The sequence below is a fragment of the Podarcis cretensis genome (assembly GCF_951804945.1).
Source record: "Podarcis cretensis genome assembly, chromosome: 7".
Lineage (NCBI taxonomy): Eukaryota > Metazoa > Chordata > Lepidosauria > Squamata > Lacertidae > Podarcis > Podarcis cretensis.
The window spans coordinates 42,639,595-42,658,462 of NC_137176.1; the positions used below are offsets into that span (position 1 = coordinate 42,639,595).

Here is an 18,868-nt window from a genome sequence, read left to right on the forward strand (position 1 = left end):
GCAGATATATTACAAGATAAGATGCATCTTTTAAAAACCAGCCAATTTTACTACTGACATCAGTTTCTTCTAAAAGAATAATAATAATAATAATAATAATAATAATAATAATATGGGACGCAGGTGGCGCTGTGGGTTAAAGCCTCAGCGCCTAGGACTTGCCGACTGAAAGGTCGGCGGTTCGAATCCCTGCGGCGGGGTGCGCTCCCGCTGCTCGGTCCCAGCGCCTGCCAACCTAGCAGTTCGAAAGCACCTCCGGGTGCAAGTAGATAAATAGGGACCGCTTACCAGCGGGAAGGTAAACAGCGTTTCCGTGTGCAGCTCTGGCTTGCCAGATGCAGCTTTGTCACGCTGGCCACGTGACCCGGAAGTGTCTCCGGACAGCGCTGGCCCCTGGCCTCTTAAGTGAGATGGGCGCACAACCCCAGAGTCTGTCAAGACTGGCCCGTACGGGCAGGGGTACCTTTACCTTTACCTTTAATAATAATAATAATAATAATAATTTATTTATACCCCGCCCATCTGGCTGGGCTTCCCCAGCCACTTTGGGCGGCTTCCAAAAAAAATATTAAAATACTATAATACATCAAACATTAAAAACTTCCCTAAACAGGGCAGCCTTCAGATGTCTTCTGAAAGTCTGGTAGTTGTTATTCTCTTTGACATCTGGTGGGAGGGCGTTCCACAGGGAAGGCACCGCTACCGAGAAGGCCCTCTGCCTGGTTCCCTGTAACTTGGCTTCTCGCAGTGAGGGAACCGCCAGAAGGCCCTCGGTGCTGGACCTCAGTGTCCGGGTAGAACGATGGGTGTGGAGACGCTCCTTCAGATATACTGGACCAAGGCCAGTATATGGATTACCCATGACACCCACCCCACCATTCAGACAACTCCCCAATCAACACTGGTAATTGAGCTGCTGGTGAATAATGCCATCTCAAGCAACTATTTTAGCTGTAGGACCAGGTCGCCCTACTAGGTCTTGTTCAGTTAGAAACTTCAAATACTCCTACAAGAATTTTAAGCAATTTTACAATGCCTGTTAAGCAACACTCCAAGCCATTTCCCTCAGAAAAGAAGAATTTGGACCAGATCTATAGGTATCTCCAGCACTTGGCATGATTAAGCTCTACCAGCTCCTCAAGTAACCAAAATACTGAAAGCCTTACAGCAGGGCTGGACCTAGGTGTCATATACAGCCCTCCAGGCATCTCTAGCTGGCCCCCAGGTCTCTCAGCAAGCCATACATCCTCCATGGGCAAAACTTCACTGACCCTGCTCCACAACTCCCTCCAGTTCTCTTCACCAGCTAGATAAGTCCTTGAACTGCAATACTGCCTTGTGCTTGCCTGGATGAAGGGATGGAGATGATTACAAGCTGGATGTGAGGCTACTGTACTAAAGCAGCAGTCACATTCATTGCCTTAGCCACTGCTCCTTGCAAGGTACTCACTAGGGGATGGGACCTGTAGGCTGAAAAATGTATCCCACTCCTGCCTTACAGGGACACTGTATGATACATATGGATAATTTAGGTTGGGTCTCTGGACCGTAATAAAGATTGATTGATTGATTGATAATTTAGGAAACAGAGGTAAAATATAAAGTACACCTGTGGCAATCAAAGGCTGTCAAGCAATAGAATCAAAACTTTTATTCAGCTGTACGCAACTACAGCTATCTTCATAGCACAGTGGAGACCCAAAAGAAAATGGTATGTGAAGCAGTGGTACCATTTGTAAGAGAGATCATAAACAATAAGGCAAGTACTGCACAGACACAATCCTTTCTTTATTAAATTATTTTTTAAAATTGTAAATAAACATGATAACATCTTCTCTTTGGCTTTAGTGCAATTAAATCAATGGCATTAATGCTTTAGATGAACTCAAACATCCCAAGCATCTCTTAACAAAATATTCATGCAGCTGGATTTTATAATGCAGACGCAACTACCAACTTCTGCGGAAAGCCTAGAAAATGACATCCATCATTGCCTTGATTAATTGTTAGGGGACATTTCAGAACTAGGGAACAAGGAAGGTATCAGAGGTAAGATGGCCTGTACACATTATCTCCTCTTCCTTCTATTGTGAAATCTGACCTTCTTATCCTTTACCTCTTTTTCAGTGAATGTGTGAAACACAAGATGTTGGATGTGCCATCTGTTGATAATGTTCCTTTTTTATTAATAATAGCACAACATGTTCCAAGCCAATTCCACATAAGTATCATACAAACATTACATTTAAAAAGCACGAATACAGATACATAAATATGTATAAAATAGTTTAACTATGTTTTAGCATCACCCTAATTATTTCCTCTTACTTGAGTGCACAAAACCTACAAGGATCTTGCATTCAGGAACAGAGGATTGTGTTCTTTCTTGTGTTGTTTATTATGAACAAGAAAAAGGTGCATCTATGTTAGAAATCTGTTACCTGGTCAATCTCCAAGGCAAACAGGCTATTCTTAGAAACAGCAATTATTTTGGGGAAAGGAGGGGAAATGTGTATAAGAACTTTTAGACAAGACAGGTTGGATTCTTAACAGCGGATTCACCAGTGCACTGGCATCAGGTCATTTAATAAACAGCTGATGTTGGCTGGGTGCCACTGGCAAATTCAACAGTTATATAGACCAAGCCTGGAATAATTGCCTGAAAACCTTGCAAAATGTGTTGTCTCCCTTGTGGATTATAACATACACGAATGATGCTACTCCCAAACCATAGGCCTTTCAAGTATAGCACTCACCCACCAAGAAGCAAATGCTATAGAAGAGGTTATGCGTTATGTCAAGTGCAAATATTCCCTTTGAATTATTTTCCTTAATCTTGAATTAACACTAAAATAAAAACAATGTTAAGAAATCCAAACCGAGAACAAGAACCCACCAACAGCATACGAATGGTTTTATATACTTCCACATATGGTGCACAGTTCCAATAATATTTACACAGAAGTCAGAACGTAGATTTTAAAGAACCAGCACGCACAAAAATCAGGTAGGAAAAAAATGATAAAGCACAGACACACCTCAAGTACCTCCAAGCACCACGCTTAAAAGTTTAACTTTTCCAGGAATGCTACAAATCAGTCTGAAGAGAGAATATTAGAAAACCATTACTGTAATATGCCTTGGTAGTGAAAACACACAGCAATTGGATAAGCTGCTATGATGACTCAAAAAAACCATCAAGAAAACTAGCCTATCCTAGACATAAAGATGCCCCCTCCTTTAAAAGGCATCAAGTGGTTGGTTTGGATGGGATCAAAAGTCCACATCTGCCTTAGAGATGGAAGTAGCTAGAATGGACATCTGCAAGAAGACCAACGACAGGAAAGCTAAGCCTCATGAGACAGAGAAGCTAAGGGGCAAAGTTTCCAAAGGCAAAGCAGAAAAACAAAAAGAAGACGACTGAGAAATGGGACTCTGATAGAAAAAACTTACAATAGAATTTGTCCTCTCGGCAATAACTAATGACAGAGAGCCTCTGTCACAATGCTGGCCCTGAAACTCTAAGGGTGAAGAAGATCCAGAAGGCAGTGGGAAGGTGTCTGACAAGCAGATCTGCTGTAGAGAGTTAAGGCAAGTGCTGGGCTGGGGTCGGGATGCTCTGGGCATGTTCCCTCAGCAGGGCAAGAGAGCAGCAGGGCAGCAGGGCAGCTGTGGCAGCACGCGCACTAGCCTTCACATCGTTTCATCTCATACTCTTTAAAGTTTTGGTAGCTCAGTTTTCACAGAAGCACAAATCCTGACTCTGCGGAGAAAGGGCAGGTGAGCTGAACACAGAGCCAGGCTAGGCCACCTCCCTCAGGAAAGAAACAAACCTACCAACTAAATACACAACGCGGGAAAAGGACGTCAACAGCTAAAAGCAAAGGTAAAAAGGTAAAGGGACCCCTGACCGTTAGGTCCAGTTGTGGATGACTCTGGGGTTGCGGCACTCATCTCGCTTTATTGGCCGAGGGAGCCGGCGTACAGCTTCTGGGTCATGTGGCCACCATGACTAAGCCGCTTCTGGTGAACCAGAGCAGCGCACGGAAACGCCGTTTACCTTCCTGCCGTAGCTGTACCTATTTATCTACTTGCACTTTGACGTGCTTTCGAACTGCTAGGTTGGCAGGAGCAGGGACCGAACAACGGGAGCTCACCCCGCCGTGGGGATTCGAACCGCCGACCATACGATCGGCAAGTCCTAGGCTCTGTGGTTTAGACCACAGTGCCACCCACGTCCCCTAAAAGCAAAGTTACCCACACTGTAAATCTAATCAATGCCAATGTTATTGCCTTTGGAGGTCTGGGCCCCCCACCAACTTTATATTGAACTCTATATTATTAGAAGCATATAGCACCTGATAAAAGACAGAGAGGGAGAGGGAATAAGGAAATGCCTACAAATCCACTGACCTGGGAGTCACAGCAGAATACATTGCGAAGCATAAAATATTCAGAGATACGTCTTCATATATACAAGCATATAGGATACGTTGCAGTTGAGATTTTGACACTGCAGAATCTTGTGGCACACTCACAGTCAGTAACTCAATACTTTGTGCTCAAAACACCAGTACAGATATAGACGTGCAGAACATTTTGTCACTATTTCATCTGGCAACTAAGTAGGGACATTCACTAGTTTTAATATATGCTGTCTCCCATAATGTCCTGCCCAATAAACTATCCACTGTATTTCAAGCAACAGGGTAACGGCAGTGTTTACATGCTTCCAAGTACCTGCAAAACAATTGTACCATCTGCAAACAAATATAATTAGCAACAGTGCTAACTGGAATATAAACCTTCTGTTAAATAGACAGGCTGCAATTCTATACCACTTGCCTTGAGAATAAATCCCACTGAGCTCACTTACTTCTGAGTAGACATGTATAGGATTGTACTGTGATAATCACTTTGACATGTTACCCTAGCAATCAGAAATAGGAAAAAGTTGAAACCATGCCAATTTAGAACCCTTCTCCCAAAAGCCAGTCTCTTCACTACATTAATCTATAGTTACAAGTAATCATATTCTTAGGGTTGCACTCAAAGCTACTCCTATTCAAAATAAACAAATGTTAGTGTTCTATTAATTTCAATGGGTCTACTTTGAGTAGAATTTAGTTGTCTGTAACCCCATAGACTGCAATCCTATGCACCTTACCTGGGAGTAAGTTCCATTTAATACAGTGCTGGGCTGTATTATGTAAAGATATGTAGGACTGTCAGATACTTAAATGCAAAATTAGTTCTTTGACATCATTCTTATACTCTGCCCATCTGCTTGGGTTGCTGCAGCCACTCTGGGCAGCTTCCAGCAGATATAAAAACTGCCTGAGATACTTCCTATGCCTTTATTTTTCAGGAGACTTGCAATTAAATTATTAATTCATATTAATAAACACAGACACTAAAAGCAAGCAAAAGTGATAGTACCTATTCTAAAGTACCGTAGTAACATTTCACAACACCTGAAGTTCCTTTCCTTACCACATTAAGGATACAATTCTATACCCACTGGCCTGTGACTAAGCTCCAGTTAAGCGATGTATGAGTTTGAGTAGACATGCATAGAACTGTACTGGAAATTGCTCAATAAATAATTGTACCACTGGCACCACTAACTCCAAGGGACTTGTGGTCTCTCATCTCCAACCAGCCCCAGTCAGAACAGCCAATGGCAAAGGATGGTGTGAGTTGAAGTTCAACAACATACCATGTCCCCTGTCCCTGATTTACACACTGGAAGATGCACTCTGAAAAACTTTCAAGAATTAAAGGTCAAAAGTTGAAAGTAACACACATAAGACTGTTGGCTTTGGTATTAATATAACCCCACACAACACTCCATTAAAATCATTCCACTGACATAGGAAATTCATCTACCTAGACACATAAAAATCTACACCAAAGAACAGAACTCACTTTCCCAGCTTATCCCATCAGCATATGCTCTACCAAAAGGTAAAGCCAAGGTCAGAACCCCCATAAAATAAATGTGGGGGAAAGCACAAGCCAATTCTGCAAGTACTGACATTCCCTAAGTACAGACTTCTCAGTGGATGCTTATCATCTGAGTCTCTCTTTTAAAAAGTTGCATGCATAATTCCTTTGATAGTTTACAGTAGGCAGCCACTTCTATAACAATCTCTTGGGACATCTCTGGACCACAGAACAATTTGATGCATCCAGATTTTTACTGTCTGACGTGCAAAATTAAGCATTCCCAACAACAACATGCACAGTTTAAAAAAAATGTTTCCAAGTATTAGCTTTAAAACAATTCCTCAACCTGCCTCATCTCTCTATTACGTTTTATAGATATTAAGTGGTCCCGCAATATAAAGCTTTGCTTTGCAGTGACATGAGACGTTGCGGCACCAGCTTAAACTGTATCTAGATTTCCAAAGCAGCCCCTTCAAAACCACAGGTGCAAATCAGGAAATGCATATGAACCACTTTCCAGCTTTATCCTCAGCTGGGAAGATTCCCCAACAAAACAATGTACAGTACCTAGGTGAAACCTTAATGCACAGAGAACCATCCAAAAAGCCCTGTCAGGGAAGACAAAAAGAATCACTTGATTTTAGAAAGAAAGAAAGAAAGAAAGAAAGAAAGAAAGAAAGAAAGAAAGAAAGAAGAGTGATGCCAGGGTGGTTAACTACATGCCACAGCTTGTAACCAAACCCCTGGCTGACAAGGTAAGAGGAATACCAAGGGATGGGAGGGAAGCCCTGATAGAATTTCGTTCCCAGTTTGCTACTTTCATTTCAGCTCCGGCAAGGCAGATGCCTCCTTCCTCCTGGATGGATATTACGCTAATCCGGGAAAGGACCCACTGGAATGTGCAGTCCGGATATGGATGTGTGTGCGTGCGTGCGCGCGTGCCATATTCACAACCCCAACGTCTCGGCTGTGTGCGTGTGCGGGCAGTCCCCGTCTAACGTGTGTGCTTCTGTTCACATGAGGCGTGCGGTACATGCATCCAGCCACACACTCGCCGCTCCTGCACGCACTTTGCCTGCGTGCCAAAGACACAAAGGAGAGGGGGGGGAGAGAGAAGAGGAGCCCCTTCTGTTCTGGGGCAACCCCCGAAAAGAGTGCCCGTGCCCCTTTAAGAGCCGCAGACCTTCAACTTGGGCCTCTCCTCACTTTGTCAGACACTTTCTGGCTGTCTAGGTGGTGCTGGAGGAACTCCTTCAAGCGCGGGGACTCCCGCTTTCCCTGCGCGCGCGGCGGCGGCGGCGGCGGCGGCGGCATCTCCGCTTGCCCAGCCAAGGACGGGAGAGCCCGGCAGGTTGTCCGCGCACACTCACCTTTCCTGCAAGCCCTACATCTCGCCCCTGAGGCGCCGCGAGGGGGGCTTTCCTGATGCAGAGCAGGAGAGGTCCCTTTTATCCTGCCCCCTCCCCGCTCTGTCTGTCTCCGGCAGGGCAGATCTGTGCGCTGAGGCTGCGTCTGCTTCCAACTCATTCCCAGTCTCTCCTCCTCCTCCTTTCCCCTCCTCCTCCTCCTCCTCCTCCCCCCTCCTCTGGCTGCTGCCTGTCTGCAGCTAGTCTGGCTCTTAGTGACAGCAGGCAAAGAACGGGGGAGACGGGGAAGGAAGGGAGACGGGGGCGCGCGGCCGGGCGCGAGCACGCGCGCGGGCGCCGGAGAGGAGGAGGGGGAGGGGAAGGAGAAGCTTCCTGCCCAGCCCCGAGCGCGGCGATTCACAGGCTATACTGACACCTGCCGGGCTGGATGTGTCAACGGCAGGCTAGGCAAAAAGTTGCATTAGCTGAAATCCCAAACTCAACGAGAAAATCGTTTTTCTCTCTCCCCCCTCCCTTTTGTTTGCACCACCAGTTTCCCGTTTTCTTGATTTAGCATAAATGGTGGTGGTTGTTATATTTATATCCCACCCATCTGACTGGGTTGCCCCCATGGGCGTAGCCAAGGGGGGCAGGGGGTAGCTTCCTCCCCCCCCAAAAAAATCAATCAAAATCAATACAAATCTGAGGTTCTGCCTCCTCCCCTAACAAAAGCCCTGGGTGGCTTCTAACAAGGTAAAACACCACACACAGTAAAACACCCATCATTTAAAAAATTCCCAATACAGGGCTACCTTCAGATGTCATATAAGAGTCAGATAGTTGTTTATCTCCTTGACGCTTTCCACAAGGCAGGTGCCACTGCCAAGAAGGCCCTCTGCCCAGTTCCCTGTAACTTAGCTTCTTGCAACAAGGGAACCACCAGAAGGTCCAGGGCTGAAGGATGTGGATGGATATGCCCCCTTCAGGTTATTGATCATTACAGACCTCAAGCTTTTATGATTTGGGGTTGTGTGTTTTTTGGCTTACTTATTGCCCACCCTTCACCCTAAAGCCCCAGGGCAGGTTACAGCCTTAAGAGCAATACTGAGAACAATTAAAAATAACCACGAAAGCAAGGCAGGCCCTCAAAGTGTGCACCTCATGTGTTGAAGTCCAGGGGGAAAAGGCGGCAGCTGTACAATGAAGGCACCAGGATGGAGTCCCAAGGCTTAGGCTTCACCATGGAGAAGGCCATCTTCCACTGGGCTGCCAAAGCCACCACCCAGAGTCCATAGAGAATGAGGCAGTGTTATGTACTGAGTTGAATAGGATCCAAACTGCAGCAGCCTGATTGGTCCTAGAACAATAGGATCCAAAATGCAGCAGTATGATTGGTCCTAGAGCAATAGGATTCAGAATGCAGCAGTCTGATTGGTCCTAGAACAATGCAGCAGTATGATTGGTTGGCAGGAACCACCCAATCATGCTCCAGATAGAAGTGAATCCACAACCTGATTGGCTTACAGTAGAATTCCGGAATTAGCCAATCATGTGCAGCCCATTGTGTAAATAATGTATATAAAGCAGATACTGTGAGGGGACTTTCATTCATTCCTCCTCACCACTATGAGCTGAATAAAGAGCATGAAATCATTTTGCGACTCTGAGTATATTTCAGGCAGTGTGTCAGATGTTGCCTGAGCTATTTTGGACTTTCCAGCAAAATAGTTTACCTGAGCTATTTTGGAGAGCCAGTGTGGTGTAGTGGTTAGGAGAGGTAGACTCGTAATCTGGGGAACTGGGTTTGCGTCTCTGCTCCTCCACATGCAGCTGCTGGGTGACCTTGGGCCAGTCACACTTCTTTGAAGTCTCTCAGCCCCACTCACCTCACAGAGTGTTTGTTGTGGGGGAGGAAGGGAAAGGAGAATGTTAGCCGCTTTGAGACTCCTTCAGGTAGTGATAAAGCAGGATATCAAATCCAAACTCTTCTTTCAGCACCAACATGAGCACCCTGAATTGGGCCTGGAAATGAACTGGCATTTCTATGCCTCTTTCTTTTCTGTCAAGGACAGTGCTGCGTTACTCACTGGGCAGGCTAAGCCAGCGCTTCAGGCACTGGCGAAGCAGGGGCACACAAAAAAAAGATTAAAAAAAAATGATTTGATATTTGATATTTCAAAGAAAGCAACCAAGTAGTCATCGTGGGGAAAATAAGACCTTTGTTAGAGTCTCTCCATTTTTCTGTACTCTTTTGTACAGTATTACTTATCTCACCCAAACCAAGGGCTGTCCTTCTAACCTGGATCAATATAATGTGATCTTAATCGTGTGCTACAATAAATCTGTTTTATTTTAACATTTTATTTTCTGGTTTAGTATTCAGTACTTAGAGCCTCTATAGGTCTTAATCCTATATAGGAACCCAAGGTGGTTCTCCCCCCCCCCACTGCCCCCCTATTATGCTCAAAACAACTGTCTGAGGTAGTCGAAACAAAATAAAAAAATTCCTTCCAGTACCACCTTAGAGACCAACTAAGTTTGTTATTGGTATGAGCTTTCATGTGCATGCACACTTCTTCAGATACACTGAAACAGAAGTCACCAGACCTGTATATACAGTGAGAGGGTGGGGAGGGGTATTGCTCAGAAGGGTGGTGGGAATGGGTGTGGTAAACCTGTTGAGGACTGTTAACGACTGCAATTGATCTTACAGGAAAAAGCAAGTGGTATGATGAGATAAGAATCCAGTGTCTCTATTCAGACCAGGTTTCTCCATGGTTTTAAGTTTGGTAATAAGTTGCAATTCAGCAACTTCTCTTTCCAGTCTATTTCTGAAATTCTTTTGTAATAAGACAACTACTTTGAGATCTTGTATAGAATGTACTGAAGTGTTCTCCTACTGGTTTCTCTGTCTTGTGATTCCTGATATCAGATTTATGTCCACTTTTCTTTTGGCTTGGGTTTGGCCTACCTCTGAGGTAGGTTATGCTGAGAGACAACGATTGGCTCAAGGTGAACTTTTTGGCTGAGTCATAATTTGAACTCTGTTCTCCAAAGTTCCTAGTCCAATACTCTACCATTACGCTACACTGGTGTGTCGGCATAATAGAGCTTGACAGAAAACACTAAGGTTCCCAAACAGCTTTTTAACAAACTGTAAGGGAATAGCCAATAACAATCTCAAAAGGACCGAGTAGGTATATTTTGATTCACAAAAGTAATACTAGGGTGCCAAATAAAATAGAGTCCTGTTTAGCAGGTTAATGAGAAAATCTTTCACAAGGGTTAGCTTGAATTATTTTTTCACCTATCTGCCGTCTCCACATAGCAACAATACGCCACTTTCAGAAAATTCTGCCAAGCCTTCATTTACCACGAACTGAAACCCATATCCCTCTAAGAAGCATGTTCACATTCTGCATGCCAGAGTACGACTATGTGGTTATCATATAAATATTACCTCATAATTACGGTATGTATTTTCACTACATTAACATTTATTTTAATGTATGATGATTTAGATGAGACTATTCAGTGTACATTAGAACATAATTTGGAACGTGAGTTCTGCCACTTGTTTGTGTGTATGTTTATAATACAAGGGCAGGGAAACACTTTAAACAGTAATAGAAACTACTGACTGCTACACACATTTGCTCTACCATTCTCCCAAAGTGTACAGTATTGCACAATCCACGGTATGCAGCAAATCCCAATGACATAATTGCATTTGTAATTGCATATAATTTCTCAAGGTCTTTGGGGAGATGTAATTTTATTTTTATTTTTTGGTCCCTACTGCCATTTGATTTGACAGTTGGATATGATTTATGGGCTTTGTGGGGAGGGTTTATATATTGCTTATTGTAATTTAAAAATGTTTGCTATACACCACCCTGGGATCCTTGGAGGAAGGAAGCTTCTAAAAATTTGAAATAAATATATAACTATGTTCCAGTCCCTGAGACAGTTTGAACACTTTCAGGGCTTACATCAGATATTCTTAAAGTTACAGTACTCACTTGGGAAAAGGAAGAAACAGATCAACAAAGCCAGACAGGTTCCCAGGAGTCAACTATTACAGAAAAGAGAAAATAACAGATGTCTACTCTTGTTACCTATATATGTAAACTAAGACCCCTCAGCACATCTTCAAGCATCCATAGTCCATCCTAGAAACCATACAAAACGACTACAAAATGTTCTGCAATGTTGGATTTCTGGGTGAAACCTATGACACCCCCCCCCATCTGAGTATCAATTACTCAGTTTGGGGGCCCCTACAACATTATTATTTATTATTATTTATTAAATTTGTATACTGCCCTATACCGAGGGTCTCATAGCGGTTCACAGGATAAAGTCACGATATAAAAACACAGAACACATGATCAAAATAAAAACAAGAACAACCCAGTTGCTTTACAACTTAAATGCAAAATTTGCATATTCAAATATTAAGTGTATTTATAAAATGCAGGGTTTGTGCTACCAAGCCGTAGAAAACAACTACAAAATCCCTTATTTTCAAATCTGAAAGTTGACAGCTATGGCCCAAGGTCACCCAGCAGCTGCATGTGGAGGAGCGGAGACGCGAACCCGGTTCACCAGATTACGAGACTACCACTCTTAACCACTACACCACGCTGGCTCCTATTGTAGTCAATGAAGCCACTTTTCTGATTTCTATAGCTTCTCGTTGTTTATCCCACCCAAACAATGCATTATCAATCAGTTTCAGAGGAGCCCTACAGGAAGAAAAAGGGAGTCATGCAGATGATTGTTTGAGGTAGGCTTAAAATATGCAGGCATGAAGGGAGCCACTTCAGAAAGGTGGGCTAATGGCTTGGCAGACTAATAAAGTTTTCATCATCTTCATCATCATCACCCTCTTATACTTGACCAGCTTGGGCGGGGGGGGGGGGGACCATGAACCCTGCAAACCACTCCTGGAGTCTGGAGTCTGGCAGTACAGCCTTTCCTTATCATCTCCAGCTGAGGGCACATTTGCCTTTGCTGAGACCATTGGCTTTCATTTGTTGTCATTCACTGCAGTCAGCTTGAATAGGAGCATCCTAAAATTGCAAGCTGGGGACGCAGGTGGCGCTGTGGGTTAAAGCCTCAGCGCCTAGGGCTTGCCGATCGAAAGGTCGGCGGTTCGAATCCCTGCGGCGGGGTGCGCTCCCGCTGCTCGGTCCCAGCGCCTGCCAACCTAGCAGTTCAAAAGCACCTCCGGGTGCAAGTAGATAAATAGGGACCGCTTACCAGCGGGAAGGTAAATGGCGTTTCCGTGTGCGGCTCTGGCTCTGGCCAGAGCAGCGATGTCACACTGGCCACGTGACCCGGAAGTGTCTCCGGACAGCGCTGGCCCCTGGCCTCTTAAGTGAGATGGACGCACAACCCCAGAGTCTGTCAAGACTGGCCCGTACGGGCAGGGGTACCTTTACTTTACCTTTAAAATTGCAAGCTGCATCTCCTGGCAATTTGGTTCTTCTGGCACAACTTTATATTGCTGCCCAGTGCTCCGTTTCAAAATGGTTATGGGGCTACTGAGAGAATTTAGATAATCCGGAAGTGTGGGTGGCTGAGTTATGTATAATTAGAGCTATACTGTTATACTCAAATAATAATAAAATATAGAAAAGGATGTTTGGCCACAATTCCCAATTTCAGTTCTAGGTGGCCTTCTCAGTTTCTTCCTCCTTAAAAAAAAAAAAAAAAAAAAAAAAAAACCTAGCATGAACTACAATACTATTCAATTGCCATTGCTTCTTTTACATTCATAACTGTGTCTGTTAAAATAAATGATTTTTTAAATTTAAAAACTGCATTAGCAAGATTCCAGTTGCCCTTTGCTTTCATTTGCATGTGTGTGTGCATATACATATACATATATTTCTAGTTGTTGCAGCATGAGAAATTATCTATCTATATCTACCTATCTGTCTCATGATACAACAACTAGAGCTGAAGTGCAAATCACTCCTTTAACTAAGACTTGTGAGAAAAGTAAAAGTTGGCTGGTACAACATAGATTACTACCATCCTTGCATACATTCTCATACACTTGTCACTGTGGTTGTCACCTGACAATAATACACTATTGAATACATACTGTAGGGGAGGTTCAATGTTTACCTTGAATTGTTAGCACATGTCATTCCAAATGTTTCCATTCCTGCTGTTCACTGCAAGTTCTCTGTAACTAAGAATTAGTGCCCGAGTTTGATTTTTCCTGCTCCCTCTCAGTCCCTTTTCCTTTTGTGTTGTGTCTCTTCAGTTGTGAGCCTGAGGGCAGAGACTGTCTCATTAATATTGGTATGCTGTTCTGGGACTCTTTTTTTTGGCTGAAGAGCAGGATTAAAATGCCAATAATAATTCCTTTATAGATACAGAATCTGAGCATTACTGTCCCATTATACTGCTTTCATTAAATATATTTCAAGTCTCTAATAATTCTTTTCCTTGTTTGTCAGATAAACTAAATCAATTCAATTTCATTTATAGTTTTGGATACACAAGAATATTATTCATACAAAATGATAATGTGGAGCTATATGAGAATCATTAATTCAGGGAATCAGGAAATACTCTGCTTTTTAAAATTAGATTTCACTATTACCTTCAAATCAAAAAGAAAGAATTAATTTAAATGTAAACTAAGCAAAAGTATAATCTTTCCCACAAAACCTTCTTCCAAATTTTTTCAAATGGCAATAGAAAAATGTACAGTGTTTTAATAGCTCTTACGCATTGAAAATGTAACATGTTTATTTAGTAATGTTAAAAGAATTTTGAAATAGCAGACAGAGGGGGCACAGGGTTATTTATAATCCCTTTGCAATTCTGCGAGAATATATGAATATGCTTCTTTTTAAACAAAGGATCATTAATATATATATAAAATGAGCTATTTAATAGCTTCCCTCTTTCAATGATATGAAATTCACTAATGTAGGTTGATTCTTTTACCATGTTCTCTTTTCTTTTCTTTTTTGCTGACATAATATTCTGGATTATAATGGTAATTATTGCTATTTAAAGTTTACTTATATTCCGACGTATTCTTGTAAACTGTGCAATTATGGTTTGGATGTAAAAGGAAAAATAAAAAGCTATATATTTATTCTGTGAAATTGCACTCAGGGATAAGTTCCTTGTTTGTATTCACACCATCGAACATACATTCTAAACTACACTGTTCCTTTGCCAATTACACCCACACATCTGCAGACCTCCCCACTGATGCCAGTTTCTGCTTTAGTTAGTAATATATATTAGATGTGTTGGAGATTTCTTGTTAGAGCAGAATGCAACCAAAACATTTTTTTAAAACTATGATTACAAATAAAATGCTATCTAGTAGAAGCAGGATATGAAGGGTTTTAAAAAACAATAGGTAAAAATCCAGTACTGGGTTCAGATGTATAATATACATTTGGATCCTGATTGAGATTTCTAGCAGTTACAAAAACCTTCCATGTATTTTTGAATAATTTGCTGTTTAAAAACTTTCCTGGACCTCCCAACCATGAAGCAAGCACCGTAAAGGCAGGAATTTATTGCTGTTAAAATCTCTAACACCATCCTCCCAAGAACTCTCAATACATACTACTTAATTCATTATTCAAATAGAGGTTAACAAACAATCTAACTTTATTCTGTAGTTATCAGCAATGAAATTGGTCTATAAAAGGAAAGTCTTATTCATACACATGAAAGAAGGATGCTGAAGTTTATCGATCATCGATTATAGTCTCAATTACATAGGGTTCATTAAACCAAGAATGTCTTCAGCCCTTCCATCCATCAGTTATAGAATATAAATTGTAGCAATGTTTTTACAAACCATACTGAGGTATGTTTCTGGCTTGGTGAAGCACATAATGAATCTCTGTCAGGGAAAGTAACATTTCATATAAAGCAAAATCTTTCTTGGAAGAATTGCTGATGTGTTCATAGATAAATTCCTCCTTTTAAAAAATAAAAGTTTTTAGTAACAGCAAACACAACACTTGCAGTACAAGCAAGCAAAACTTCACAGATGGCAAGTTGCCTGCCATCTCTCTCATAATTTAAGCATTTGGGGCCATCCAATGATGCTGAATGTTGGAAGATTCAGGACAGGCAAAAGAAAATACACCTTTATACAGAGCATAGTTAAACAAACAACAGCATTCACACCCACCCAAAATAGTGATGGCCATCAACTTGGATGTAGTTGGTCAAGGGAGCAGTGGACTCAAAAAGGTTGAAAACTTCTGGATTAGACAAATGCATGGAGAAAGCTTTCAACAGCTACAACCCACAATGACGATATTCTTCCTCCACTATTGGAGTCAGTATCCCCCTGAATCCCAGTTGCTGGGGATCAGAAGTGAGCAGTGCTGCTTTCATTATACAACACCAACCAAAACACAATGGTGATTCAAAGTCCTCTAACACTAGTTGGTCTTCAGCTAGTGGGTCAGATCCTACAACTAGGATGTGGTCCAATCTATTATGGGTCACAACAGCAGCACTACCACCATACGAATATACGGTAAAGAAAAAATAAGAAATGGGTCATGGGTCTGAGAAAGCTGAAGACTACTCACAACAAAGGCTTCTTCTTGATTCAGGTCCTACAAGAACTAAGGTCTGAAATTTGGCAAAAGATGCACAAATTTGGTAGCCCAGGTGAACAACAAAACAACTATTGATTCAGGAAAAAAATGCAAGCATATTAAAAGCACACTATATCGTCTATTTACTGTTGCTCAAGTTCTGCATAGCAGGGATGGCTCTGCAGTGGTTGTGGGACTCCAGCTTCTATCAACTCCAGTCAGCATGGCCCATGGTCAGAGATGATGAAAGTTGTGGTCTCACTGGTACTGGTTGGCCAGTTGGGGACTCGTAAGATGGAATGGTAGGTTTAGCTGCACCGATTCCATGTGTCCATTCCAGTAAACAGGAATATCTGGGACTTCTATCTACCACTCTGCCTCTGCCAGCCATCCAATTCCATCTGTTGAAGCAGAAACTAACCACAGTACAGTGGTACCTCGGGTTATGGACGCTTCAGGTTATAGACGCTTCAGGTTACAGACTCCACTAACCCAGAAATAGTACCTCGGGTTAAGATCTTTGCTTCAGGATGAGAACAGAAATTGCGCGGCGGCGGCAGCAGCAGCAGGAGACCCCATTAGCTAAAGTGGTACCTCAGGTTAAGAACAGTTTCAGATTAAGAACGGACCTCCAGAACGAATTAAGTTCTTAACCCGAGTTACCACTGTATAGGATACCCAAACCATAGCAACATTGCCTAAATAACTAATCTGTCAAGGGTGTGGCCCTTAATATAAGATTACCAGACGTCCCCGTTTCCTGGGGACAGTCCCCTGATTTACAAATCAGTCCCCATACAAAATCCATTGAAGTTGAAAAGTGTTCCCAGATTCATTGAAAAAAATCTGGCAACCTTATCTTAATAGCTTGAATTAGCACTTTGGAGCTTGAGTAAACAGGAAAAGCCCTCAACACAACATGTTAAAACCTAATTGAATTATCTATTTAAGTTCTCTGAATTTAAGAAGTTGTGCAGGAAATAACAGAGTGTGGCAGCAGCATTTCCAGGGTAATCAAGAGCTGCACTATACATTTAATGCACATTTTAAAACACGTGCCTCCCTTCAAATAATCCTCACAGAGCTATAATTCCCAGCACCCTTAACAAATCTCAATTCCTAGGTTTATTTGGGGGAAGCCATGTGTTTTAAATATGCTTTGAATGCATGGTGTGGCTATAACTACCATCTTGTCTACAGGCTGCAGTTGATCTACTGGTTGCCAGCCGAGTTCTTCGGATTCTTCAAATCCTAAATTTCTTACTGTGTAACTGACAAGCATTTGTCAAACATGCTTTGAGAGGCTGAAGGATTTGGATTATTTCTCTCCGTATGATTCATGTTATCAAAATGCTGGATTTTGGTTTGGGTAAAGTAGCTCCATTGTGCAGCTCTATAACTGTAAGGCAAGAATTAGCAGTAGGGTCTGTTTCTTCCCTGTTCCCATGTGAGTCATTTGCTAACATGGCATCTTAGACTGGCCTGAGGCATTTTGGAAGTGGAGAGAAAACAAAATGGGTTTTAATGCACTTGTAAGAGGGCACTTCAGTTTAAAACTTTTTTTCTCCCCCCCTTTGTCTTTTAGCTATTAGGTGGCTAAATGGGAACTCCTGTGGGCTTTTGTCTGCAAACCATATGAGAGCATAAAAGCTTGGAAAACTTGGAGGAATTTTGAAGCGGGTTCACACTGCTTCATTGAAAGCGTGGGTGGTTTTGAAGTTCAAATGGCTCTCGTCACCAGGAGCTAAAAACGGGGAGGGGGGGGTTAGCCAATTTGAAACAACAACAAAGGCAGCTTTAAAAGCCTAATAATGCATTGTGGTGAAAATATATGAAATTGAAGCCTGACACATGAAATTTCTCCAAAAGTTCTGTACGGAATCAATAGTGAAAAAGAGGTGGATTTGCTATTTTTTATTTAGTCTCAAAGGTATGCTGGATCCTAGTTTGCCCGCATCTGTGTTTTTCCAATCATATTGGGCTAATATATTTCACAAAACCCTTCAGAAAAAGGAGGAAAACCACTGGGGGGGAAATAGCATGAATTTTAATTCACGTCAAGTGGTGCCAAGCCAAGAAATGATGCCTCGCTGGTCTTAGAAACCTTCACAGACTTTACAATGAGACGTCAATTTTTGCCTTTGAGAAAGCTAATGCAGTGCCCACCAGGACCAGCTCTACAACATTCCAGCTGCCAATCATTACAATAACCAAAGAGAGCTGTGTGTGAAATCCTGCCATTGATTTTTACATTAATCGCTGGCACACTCTGCTCTTGTGTTTCGCTCTGATGACTGCAAGCCTAATGGGCAGAGGGGATAAGAATGAAAAGGTGCTGATCTGCAGAGGTCGGCTGGAACGGAGGACTTAGTTTATACTGCTTGTGAATCCAGGGCCTGAGATGTATGAAACTGCCTATGAAATTATGAACCAGATTACAGTGGTACCTCAGGTTAAGTACTTAATTCGTTCTGGAGGTCCGTTCTTAACCTGAAACTGTTCTTAACCTGAAGCACCACTTTAGCTAATGGAGCCTCCCGCTGCTGCTGTGCAATTTCTGTTCTTAACCTGAAGCAAAGTTCTTAACCTGAAGCACTATTTTTGGGTTAGCGGAGTCTGTAACCTGAAGTGTATGTAACCTGAGGTACCACTGTACAAGTAAATCGTATCCTCCACTGCCACTCAAGGGAAATTCCTTGAATGCCTCAAATACAATGTAGTACACTTGGGCTAATGTGATCCAATGCATTTAGCTCAGAAACAAGGCTTCCACCCACCACCTTAATGTTCCTCATCATCTTGGTTTAGATATGCCGCTGGGGTTAACTGCCTCGCAATCCCCCACCTTCAGGAGGATGCAGCACTGTCTTGTGTTGACAGGCTCCGACAGAAGAGGAAAAAACAGAGGTGAGAAGCAAAACAGGAGGCAGCAGTGACTGAACAGCAGCCTGCCCAGGAGGGTGCATT

General features: G+C 42.5%; 1 protein-coding gene across 4 annotated transcripts in view; it reads right to left on the reverse strand.

The window, feature by feature from the left end:
• LDLRAD4 (low density lipoprotein receptor class A domain containing 4) overlaps positions 1–9,136 on the reverse strand; it is a 288,568-nt gene extending 279,432 nt beyond the window's left edge. For 2 of the 4 annotated variants that reach the window (XM_079982991.1, XM_079982992.1), the window contains exon 1: positions 7,320–7,601. The gene's annotated coding sequence lies outside the window, so the exon portion shown is untranslated. Of the gene's footprint in view, positions 1–7,319; positions 7,602–9,028 lie in introns of those variants that run through there. The other 2 variants (XM_079982993.1, XM_079982995.1) reach the window with 2 other exon arrangements.
• Between the last annotated feature and the right edge of the window lie 9,732 nt (positions 9,137–18,868).